General features: G+C 38.1%; 1 pseudogene; it reads right to left on the bottom strand.

Annotated features, from left to right (window-relative positions):
* On the bottom strand, positions 1-10,967 carry LOC118989620 (60S acidic ribosomal protein P1-like; annotated as a pseudogene).
* Between the last annotated feature and the right edge of the window lie 731 nt (positions 10,968-11,698).

The following is an 11,698-nucleotide window of genomic DNA, read 5'->3' as shown; positions in this document are numbered from 1 at the left end:
TCAGTCAAAAATACCAAAGCCCATGTCATCATCAGACTCCTCAGATGAATGGATCACCCTCTTTCTTTGCTGGGGCAGCAGTGGTGGGGGCAAGACCTCCTGCTGGTGCACTATCTGCTGCTGTGGCAGGTCCACCAGCCCCTACATCACCGGTGAGACTCCTGATGTTGACATTGGCCAGAGCCTTTGTAAACGAGCCTGGCCAGAAAGGTTCAACACTTACACCATCTGCTTTAATGAAGGTATTCATCTTATCCTTTGTCACTGTCACTGTCACCTCCTCGTGGTGCAGGATTAGGGCCAAGCAGATGAAGGTGAGCTCTGAGACAGTGGCTGTGGTGTGAGCAAGTGCTAAGTGAGGGCTGCTGGGAGTGCTGCTGGCTGCTGGGTCAAGTGAGGGCCCACCCGACCCAGGCCTCAGCTTCCTGGGAATGACCCAGGATCTTACCAGCAGCTGGAGGAACCAGAGATTACATTTTAAAGCATGATCATCGACTTTTTGTATTTCTCCTCTTGAAAATTATGTGTCCCTTAGCCTATTTTTTCTACTGGAATATTTGCTTTACTTAATTTACACACTATCCAGTGTTGACCTTCCATGTGTTGTATTTTCAATTTTATCATTTATGAATTATTGCGATTTTTACTTTGCAATTTTTATTTTTGTGCTTATTTATTACATTTTGTGGTCATTTTGGAGTCTGTCAGTGAGTTAATGCATAGAATATCCTTGAAAACTTTCTGCCCCAAATCAAATGCTGACATTTCTTTCTAGTTTTGTTTTAAAGTCACAGTATTTCATTTAAACCTTTAATTTAGCTGAAATCCATTTTTGCATAAGGAACATAGCCAACTCATATTTTTCTATGATGAATTACCTATCTCAATGTCATTTGTCAAAAAATGTATTTTCCCATTTATCCTAAATCAATTTATGTGTTATTTTGTGTTTCTTGATCAGTAAAATCACAATACTTTGGATGTCTATTATGTACCAGAATTGGTACAAATAATGTAATGAAACAAACAGCCTATCCAAAAGAAATTAACAGTTTTTTTTGGAAATAAGCAAATAGTTTATTTCAGTAACATGTGACCAGGACTGACAAAGGGATCATCTCTGGGCACTCTATCTCTTTTTCTTTCTAATCCTGTGTGGAGTTACCTGTGAGAACAACCTTTCACACATTTGATTGTCTACATTATTTCAGGACTATATACATATAAATATAGTGCTGGGGCACGCTATATTTATGTGTGATGTTGTTGAATTATGGGGCTGTGCCCTCCACTGTGATTTGCTTCATGGGATTTCATCCTCTTGCTTTTGAATGTCACCCAGCTCAGCCATGGTTTCAGAATGAGGGTGTCCTACTGCCCTCTGGAGCCCTGTATGAAATTCATCCATATCCACTAGGTTAGCTAGGTCATCCTTCAGAAACACCTACAGTGCGGAAACACCCATGTCAGGTTACCAGCAGGACTTGCCTCGAGAGGAATGATGTTCTCAGAGGAGGAATGTAACCATACCATCAAAAGTTCTTTGCAGGCTCAGATTTTCAAGCAAGACACAAAATCTGTCAAACTGTCAGAAACCCAGCATGAATTGAGTCTCTGTGAAGCCGCATCACAGTGCCACTGTTAGAGAATTCTCCTGCCCTTATTCTTTTACTGAAAAATGAGCAAATATTAAAGTTTTCATACTATTGCTTTATTTCTTACTCCAATGGCCACAATGTTCCCTCTTATGATCAAGTGAAGTTAAAATTATATCTTAAATGAAATTTCTGTGTTTGGTTTTATCTCTGCTTCTGGAGCCAAGTGGGTCGTCACTGTGTGAGCTACAACTTGTGGATAGAGTAATGCTGTGACAGCCGCCCTTCATAAAAAGTCATCACACACGATGATCACAGAATCGCAGGGTAAGCTGAGAAAATTTTTCATGTCAGTCTCAAAAACAAAAACTTAAAAATGAAGAGTGCAAAATATTGACAGTTAATTCTGAATTCCCAAATTCTCTGCCACAGTTTTTGGAGAAGTACATATTTCTCACAACACACCACAATACAGTTTACCTGATATTTGGCCCTGAATGTCTAAAACTTTACTATCTGTAAAAATTAATGAACAGAAACCTCATTTAACATGGAGTAGGGAGGCTAGAAGAGAGAACCCTCATGCACTTGTCACTCAAGCACACTCCTGACCCCAACAGGAAGAAGAGTTGTACCTCGCACCTCTGAGAGAAAGCCTACTGTACCAGGAAGAAAAAAAGACTCCTCCTTGCCAAGTGGGAGCTGGCCATAATTCAACCCATGAAAAGTCGCTACACTTCAAAATTTTAGTTTCTTCCTAAGCACTCTTCATCTATAACGGCCCCTGCAAGTCCATAAAAAAAGTGTTTCTGTCCTTTGTTTCTCTGGACATGCTCATGGTTCGCAACTAGGCTCCATGCTGTTCCTGAATAAACTTATTTAGCTAGAGAAATATATGCTATTTGTCTGAGGTCAACAATTCTGATGCCAGGTTGAGCACACATAGACCAAGGCATACTTCTCTGCTTTGACTGAGACTCGCAGGGCCTCGAAATGCTCAAAACTGGAGGGAGAACATAAATAAAATATCAAGAAGCACAGTAATATTTATTTGCCAATCATTCTGATCCATTTACACTTGTCTCCCTCAAAATGGAATTCCCTAACACAGTGGCCCAGATTTTTACTAGTAGTCCCAATTAATGGCTCCAACAAAGATGCATACATACATTTTTAGTGTATGAGGGTCAATAATGAAAAAATGTTAGGCACCGCTGCATTTGGGTAGGGTTGAGACTGACAAAAATACAGAAAATGAAGCAAGAGAAAGGGAAAGAGAGGGAGGGAGAGGGTTTTTTTTTTTTTTTGGTAGATGTGTTGAATAGTTAATATTTAGTTGTAATAGTAGACACTTTTCTAAAAGATTTATGAGGTAGACAGGATTTGATATTTTCTAATTGTCTGTGAATATCTAAAAAATACTGCAGAGTTAATCTATATCACAAAATCTAGAAGTTGGGTTGTGACCATTGGTCCTCAACCAGGGAAAAGTCATATCCTGCATGTTCTTCTGTAGTTCCACAGTTGTCTTTTACCCTTTCTCAAATTTACTTCCTGTATTTCTGCTTGACCCTGTTTTCTTAAATAATTTTTTCATTGAATCTGTATCCCAGCAATACATAATTTTTCCATGACTACTACTATAATTCCCTATCACGAGCCAACAGTTTACTGAGTACTTACTGACCAACAGTATAGTATTAAGCACTTAAAATTAATTACCTCAGTCTTTCTAAAATCAATGTGAAATAGCTATTAGTACCATGCAATGCCTCACATAAGATTTGATCCTTATTAGACTCCTAAATATTTCTAGAATGAACCCTCATTTTACAGTAGAAGAAGCTAGGGCTCGAGAACACTTTGTATCTTGCCTCAAATCAGGCAGCTGGTAATAACAATAGTTAACTTTTATCAGAAACTTATTAAGTGCCAGGTAGTATTCCAAGTGCTTTTACAAATATTAGTTATTTTGTGTATTTTTGTTTTGTTTTGTTTTCTCATCATTCCAAGAAGGAAAAAAATGCCTCAGTGCTCTTAAAAGAATGGAATTAGGAACGTAATTCCATTACGTTCTATCTTTCTGGGACTGATGACTTAGTCTTTGAAATAAACTGACAGCAAGCAGATTAACAGAAGAAAAGATATCTAAATTTACTTTTGAATATTATGTGCACAGGTGCATCACAGGAAAAAGGAGGGTAAATACCTAAACATCAGTGAGATCTAGGAACTTATTAATCATCTTAATAGGGGAAAAGTAGGGAGAACACAGGCAACTTAGGAAAAAATAAATAATTTTAGGAAAGATGAATGGGCCCTTAGAAGATTAGATGGGGGTGTGATAGTCTGTGACAGTTTGTCTGGGTGCCTATCAGCTTCTGCCTTCCTCTGCTGTGGTGAGTCAATCGTTCTGGAGGATTAAGTTCCTGAAAAGGGGCTTTGAGGACAATTGATGTTTGTGGGGAGGTTCTGCCTTTAGGGGGATAAGGAGCATTCAGAGAAAGTCTCTATCTACTTCATTAGAAAACTGAGGAATTTCTAAATTTCCTCAGAACAAGATAATCATTATACTAACCTGGTATATTTGGGAATGCCGTGTCCTGAACTCTTCTGGTACAAATGGGCAGAAATTTCAGAGCAGCAATACATTCAATAAAAGCAAAACATAGTATAAACCACTTCATATCCTCACGATTTTTTCCACCAGGATATATTAAAAAAAAGGCTGTGCAACTAGACTCTGAGTTTGCTAGGGAGTAAATTCCACTGTATGTTGGGAGTTTAAAAACTGATATCTGTGTTACCTTATTTTCAAAGTGTCTTATCTTATGGCAAGACCTTGGACAAAATAAACCTAAACAAAAAAGAGAGAGATGATTGGGTACTTAGTTCTTCCTTAATAAGCATGAAAACATGGTGCAGAAAGCAATGCTGGAAGAAATTTTGAATAAGTAGAAATTCAGGTTAGTACTTGCAGCTGTCAGCTATTGTTATTGGACCTGCTCTTGTTCTAAGTGGAGCCATCAGCTGTTCTGCCCATTATTCTCACTGGCAAATTAGGGAAGAGGGTAGTCAGAGGTGGATCCTGGTTGACCCTGGAACCAAAAGCCCTGCCTCTTCAGGGACTCTGTCTCAGAGAGAGAGCGGAAAGCAGATCCCAGATATTACTGGCCTCCCCTGATAAAGCTGGAAGAGTGTCTTCCTGTAAGATAGCATCCTGGTCACAATGATTATTTTCACCAACTACTCTTTATGCTGATCAAAAATTCCACCACAGTGTCTACAAATATATTCACAGAAATTATCTTTTCACTCAGTTTCCTCAAACATCGTGCATTAGTGTGACTACAGACCTTGGCTTTCTGTGTTGGTGATTTCCTAAGCCTCACAATCTCATTATTTCATGGTTCTTGCAACCTAGAAAAAATATCTTGTATTATTTTAAACACTTATTCTATAGTGTTTAGACCTTACAGTAAGTTCTTGAGCCAGAAATTATAACTTCATAAAACAGAGTGAATTTGCTGCAGCTGAATTTAAATAAGCATCCAATTTAATATTGTTTCAAGGATGTTTGCATACATTAAAACAGTATATACCAATTTTTACATTTCCTTTTGGTCAAACATCATACAGAGCAATTGTATGTAAATACTGAATCCTTTCTCCTTAAGTGAGTTTTCAGAGAGAAGTCTTATACAAGTTATAATTAAAAGGATTTTTCATCCTATTTCTACTTAGCATACCTGTACTATTGGATGTCCTTAAACCTTTGAAATAAGGTAATGGAAGGTATCTAAAAATTATATTTTACACTCTTTTTCTAAAATGAAAAAGTAAGGCTGTGTTTACATGTATTTGGTTATGCATTCTAGTATTTTACAGATTAGGCCATGTTCTCTCTAGAGAGAGGTTGCAAATTGTGGTGGAAACAACCCTGATTTCATTTTGAGGTTGGAGACCTTAATGTGTTCAAGTTCACATCTGCCACTGGATGACATTTGTAACTCTTGTTGTCTTAATCAGACTACTCAACTCACCCCCAAAAACTAAGAACTGATAATAATGCACACTTCACATGGCTAGTATTTTTTAAATTGAGTAAAATAAAGTATGGAAATGTTCTTATATTTATTCAAGAAACATTTACTGAGATACGTTATGCATCAACTACTAAGAATATACAGATAAATAAAATAGTAGTTTATAAAATTTAAAGCAATATACACATTATGTAGCTTTATTGAAAGATCTTAATACATCACTGACTGATATATAGTTTACTCCTCATATTGAATCCGAGTTTCAAAATAATCTTGATGTATAATATACTACACATATCAACTATAACTAGATCTGCAAAGGAGAATCAGGCTTCCTTTCTTGACAGTTTCTTTTCTTGCAGTTCTTGTTTCTTGCTACCAACTGCAATCCAAAACTATTAAATAAAAAATTATAGAAATAAAAAATCCATAAATTGCTCACCATTCTGAGTACCTTAATGAAATATTTGAAACATCACCGCACTACCTCTCTCTGTCCTGCCAGAGACGCAAATCATCCCTGTGTACAGAATAACCACACTGAATGTACAGCGCAAGATATTCTGAGAGAGAGAGAGACCACATTCACATAACTTTCAGTACATTAATTGTTCTGTTTTGTGCTATTCATTTCTCACTGTGCCTAATTTATAAGTTAAACTTTATTGTATGCATGTATAGGAAAAAATATATATACGAGGTCTGTCCAGGACATATTCAGTCATGTGCTATGAAAAATAGAGACATTTATTGAAGAGATAAATGAAATAAAGAGATACAAGAAATATTGTACACAGAGCAATGATGCCTCCGTCCCCTTCAAAGTAGGCACCTTGGGACCTCACATAGTTCCTTCAGTTGCCATTATCTGCCCTGGCTTATTTCTATGAATCTCATCAGTGGTTTGAAATCTCTTCCCTTTTTCAAAGGTGACGTTAGTTTTTAGACAAGCCAGAAGTCGTGGGACACCAACTCTGGGCTGTAGGAGGGCTGACTCACCTGGGTGGTTTTAAGTTTTGCCAAAAGACTCTGTACAAGATGTGATGCATGAGCAGGAACATTGTCATGATGAAGCTGCCAATCACCAGTTGCCCATAGCTGCAGCCTTCTGAATCATCCAAATAGTTTCCATGAAGGAATGTCCAAGCTTAACACATAATTTGATGCAGATTTGTTGCTCTACTTGCCCAGTCATTTTGAATGCCACAACCACACAGTACACAGGCTCACTCAAACACATCTACCGTCCCCACTGACTAGTACAGTGACATCCTCATTGTTCTTGCATGCTCATTCCAGTCCACTCTTCTTGGCTGCTAGGTTCCATGGGTATAGCACAAACCATCCTTGTTATGTAAACAATGGTTGGACTTTTTCTGTGCAGACCTTATATATAGACTTTGGTACTATCTGTGGTTCCAGGCAACCACTGGGGGTCTTAGAATGTATCTGTGGAAAAGGGGGACTTATTGTTTTTAATTTGTAACAACCTTCACCCTCAACCCAGCACATATTGTCTCCCACATATATTTTTTCTATTAACTTTCAACATAGAAAGTTCATTTCTGCTCTTGCTTTTCTTATTCTAAATTGTAACTGTTTTGCTTATTCCAATTATAGGAATTGGGATGATGCACCATTGTTTGGCTTATTCTGGAATTAAACTGCACAATGACAGGAAGACAACAAATTATCATTGTTTGGGATGTTAGAAAACAATTTGATGTTTGCACAACAGAAGAGGAAACATCTCCAGTGCCTACAACAAAGTGTGGGAAATAAAACAATTTAAGAATCTCAACTAACAAAACAAAACCATTATGACACATCTGTTGTGAAATTGTCTCTATATTTCTAACTAATGCTGTTCTATTGATGTTTCTGAGTATCTAAGAAATGACTTCTCAAAATACATGGTGTGATGAGCACCAGGTAAGAACTACTGGGCATCTTTTTCATATAGTAGTTGGAAAGGCTAATCTCACCATGTGTTTCTCTTTTCAAAATCACGGAGTTTTTCCTGCTGCCTCTTTAGCATTGTATTATATCGTTATTACCTTAAAGTGAAGTGCTGTGTTGAGGATATGGCTTTAAGTGTCCTAGTGCTCCCTGAGCAGGTTCCAGAATTTGAAGAGTGGTGAAGAATGCTCACATCTGCTAGAGAAAATCATTTAGCATGATAGTTTAAACACACAATTTTATCCAGACACAAATAGGTTTGTGCTCTTCCATTTATTTACGATTTAAATTTCATTAATTTATTTAACTTCCTAAGCTTTAGTTTCCTCAGTTATATAATGAAATAATGGCAAGCTTTAGCTTAAGCAGTTGTAATGAATATTAAAAAACTTACTGTGTAATGAACTTTTTGCCATGCCTGATATTTAGTAATCCCTCAATAAATATAAATTGCTGTTCACCACAGTCAAGATTAAAAGTATCCTGGCAGGTTCTGTGACCTAAGGATAACAAAGTAATCAAATTTGGGAACACAGAGGAGTGTGTAGACACCCAGAAAAATAAAACAACAAAAAAGAAGCCACCCAACTATGACAAAGAGAAGAAAAGGTAACACATGTTGTCTCATTGAATTGAATCCTAATAATCCTTTTTAAAAATTATGTAAACTATTTTAACAAAAAAATAATTGGAGAAACAGATAAATTAAGTAATATACCCAAGACTACATCACTGGTGAATTGCAAAATTAGTGTTTGATGCCATGTGTATCTAATTTAAAGTCTTTTTTCCCCCACACAAACAAGTATTAAATATCAGGCATGCTGAAATTAAGCAGTAGCAGGTAGTACATATTCAAGCCAAAGAGAAAACCACATTGGATCATGCCAATGACTAGGTTGAATTTGAGAGCACTCACATGTCTATGACTCCTCAGTACAAACTCCTTCTCACAGGAGATCTTTGGTAAGTTCCCATCAGGGTAGGACATGAGTGACTGGGTCTCAGTTCATAAATGTGTGTGTACAAGAGACCATGGATATCTGGGTGGCAGAGTCAAAGGCTGGCATTGACAGAATACACCCAGGAAACTGACTGCCAGTGACTCTTAGACTATCTCAACATCTATGAAAGCAATATGAAAATATCTAGACACTATAGTTATAATTAAGTAATGATACTTATTATAGTACTGTGCTTCTATGTCAGGCACTATAAAAGTGCCTTCCTCATATTAAGTCTAACTTTTTATAATAACCCTGAAAGAATGACATTGGTATTCCCAGTGATAGAACTAAAGCATAAGGCTCTAAAAGATAGTATAATTTGCCCAAGTTTCCATGATTAAATAATGGTAGAAATATCAGATTTATTGGAAATTATTAAGGGTGCTTGGATAGGAGGCAGGAAAAGTAAATTCTATTCATAACTGAGCATTAGTAAAACCTTCAGTAGATTATTTTATCTTTCAATATATAGCAGCATGATGTGAAGAAAGAGCACTTGGCATTGTCAAAAGATCCTGTCTTTAGTTTTGCTTCATATTATAAAATGCAGCCTTGAACATATCATCCAATTAAACTATTTGACCCTCTGTATCCTTAATTGTAAAATATGGGAATAATATTTCCCCTGTCTCTTTCACTGAACAGTAATAAGACTGTAATGAAATCATGAATAAGCACTACATAAATTCAAAGATAATATGCAAATGTGACATTATTTTGCTAATCTCCCTGGAGCTACATTTGAATAAAATGAATTGATACATATGAAAATGCTATCCAATGGTAATAAAAAAATCAAGATCATTAAGGATAAGTGTAATCATTCCTGCAAGGTATATAGGTGTTTGAGTATTTATACAGAAAGGTAATTATTGTCCTTTTTGTTCTCATTTTTATATACTCCAAGAATTTTTGAACAATTATATTTATGATGGATGAACCCTATATTTTAACATAAAGAATAAGGATCATCTAGACAAGATGGTGGTGTAGTTATAAATGTACTTGGTGCTCATCAGTAAATGAATGAATCCAAAAACTATGGTACACTTACATAATAGAATTCTATGCAGCAGAAAGAGAGAAGGAACTCCTACCCTTTGCAACAGCATGGATGGAACTGGAAAGCATTATGCTGAGTGAAATAAGCCAGGTGGTGAAAGACAAATACCATGTGATCTCACCTTTAACAGGAACCTAAACAACAAAACAAACAAACAAACAAAATATAACCAAGACACTGAAATAGAGAACAGGCTGACAGTGCCCAGAGGGGAGAGGGGAGGGAATTTCAGGGAAAAGGGGAAGGATTTACAAGAACAAGTATAAAGGACACATGGACAAAAGCTAAGGGGTGGAAATGGGAGGGAGGTGGGGAGCACTGGAGGGGGTGGGCTGGGATTGGAGTAAAAGACAGAAAACTGTACTTGAACAACAATTAAAATAAATAATATACTTGAATCCTCCCACAACCACAACAAAATTACAACTACAAAACAACCATCACTCAAAATCATCTGAAATTGAGCTGAATGGAAGTCCTACACCAAGGGATTGAAAGAAGAAGCCTCACTGAGACTGATAGGAGGGGCATAGACAAGGAAAGGGCTACTCCCACACTCATATGCAGCAGTTTAAAACAGGGAGGGGTAACTCCACTGTGGGGGCTGCCCCTGAGGAGTGACGGCTCCCAGTCCCACACTGAGCCTCCCAGTTCAGGGTTACGGAGCCATGAAGCCATGTATCCCTAACATCTACTTGTAAAAGCCGGCAGAGATTGAGGCTGAGGGAGATGGAAGGCTTCTGCAGTTCCAGGCATTCCTCTTAAAAGGCCCCCACATAGACTTACTCAGACTCACTTGCACTAGAGCGGCAGCTTAAAGGAACCCAGGACATACAGGACGGAACTGAATTACCTGGAATTAGGGTGAGAGCCGCAGGTCAGCTTTCCCCCAGACACAATTTCTGGCAGAGGACACTGTTCCATTTCTGGCGGAGGACACTGTTCCACTCTGAGGCTTTTCCCCCACCAACAGAGCTCACGGGCAGGTACCATATTTGAGTCTCCATTAGTCTGGCTCACACTGTTTGCCCAACCAGGGTGATTCTCTGACACCCCCCCTATCCAAATTTTGGGCCCACCCAAGCCATTTACAGTTGCTTTTTAATGCAAATGGATTCTCTTTCCTCATACTTCAGAATTTCCTAAAATCTCTCAAATAAATAGCATCTGGCCTTTGTGTACCCCATACATCTTGATAAGTGGTCTCAGGCCTGGCAATAGCAGCAGTTGGCCTTGGTTCTGGATTTAGCTTCTTCTGGGTACCTTGAAGCCCAACACAAGTAGCAGCCACCTTCATATCAGTTTGTAGCTCATGCTGAGTGGCCTAGGCAGGCCACAGGTGGTAGCTGACCTTGTACCTCCTGGGAGACCCCAGAGCCAATGTACTTGTGGACAGCATCAGACCATACCAGATTATAGCCCTGCCACCTCCAGAAGTGACACACTCAAGGGATGAACTCAGGAAGCACCAAAGCCCTGCTGAAACAATGATCAGCTCCTGCAAAGCAGCTTCTCCACTGTAGTTGCAACCAGCTCTTGCAGCCAATCAGCATGGGGGTCAATCTTTCCCAGTAATGCCAACAACCACCCAGGCTGAACTACAACAGAACAGTGCACACAGCCCACACAGTGGCACAACTGAAGCCCCTAGTTCAGGTGACTGGGGAGGCTGTGCCAGTGGGCTCTAGGACAACTACTATGCAAGGCTACTCTACCAAGTTTGTTTCTATGTATTAGGTAAAAAAAGCACTACTTAATATATAGAAACAAATGTAGGAAAGCAGCCAAAGTGTGAAGACAAAGAAACAGGTCCCAAATTGAAGAACAACAAAAATCCCCAGAAAAAAGAGCTAAGTGAAATGGAAGCAAATTACTAGAAAAAGAGTTTGAAACAACAGTTATAAGGATACTCAAGGAACATAGTGAAAACTTCAACAACATGAAACAGGACAAAGAAACTATAAAGAAAAAAGTCAGAAATGAAGGTTACAATAATGAAAATGAAGAATAATTTACAGGGAATCAACA

The sequence above is a fragment of the Sturnira hondurensis genome, unplaced genomic scaffold (genome assembly GCF_014824575.4).
Source record: "Sturnira hondurensis isolate 20B ecotype Veracruz unplaced genomic scaffold, ASM1482457v3 Scaffold0006496, whole genome shotgun sequence".
NCBI lineage: Eukaryota > Metazoa > Chordata > Mammalia > Chiroptera > Phyllostomidae > Sturnira > Sturnira hondurensis.
This window is presented reverse-complemented; position numbering and strand designations above follow the sequence as displayed.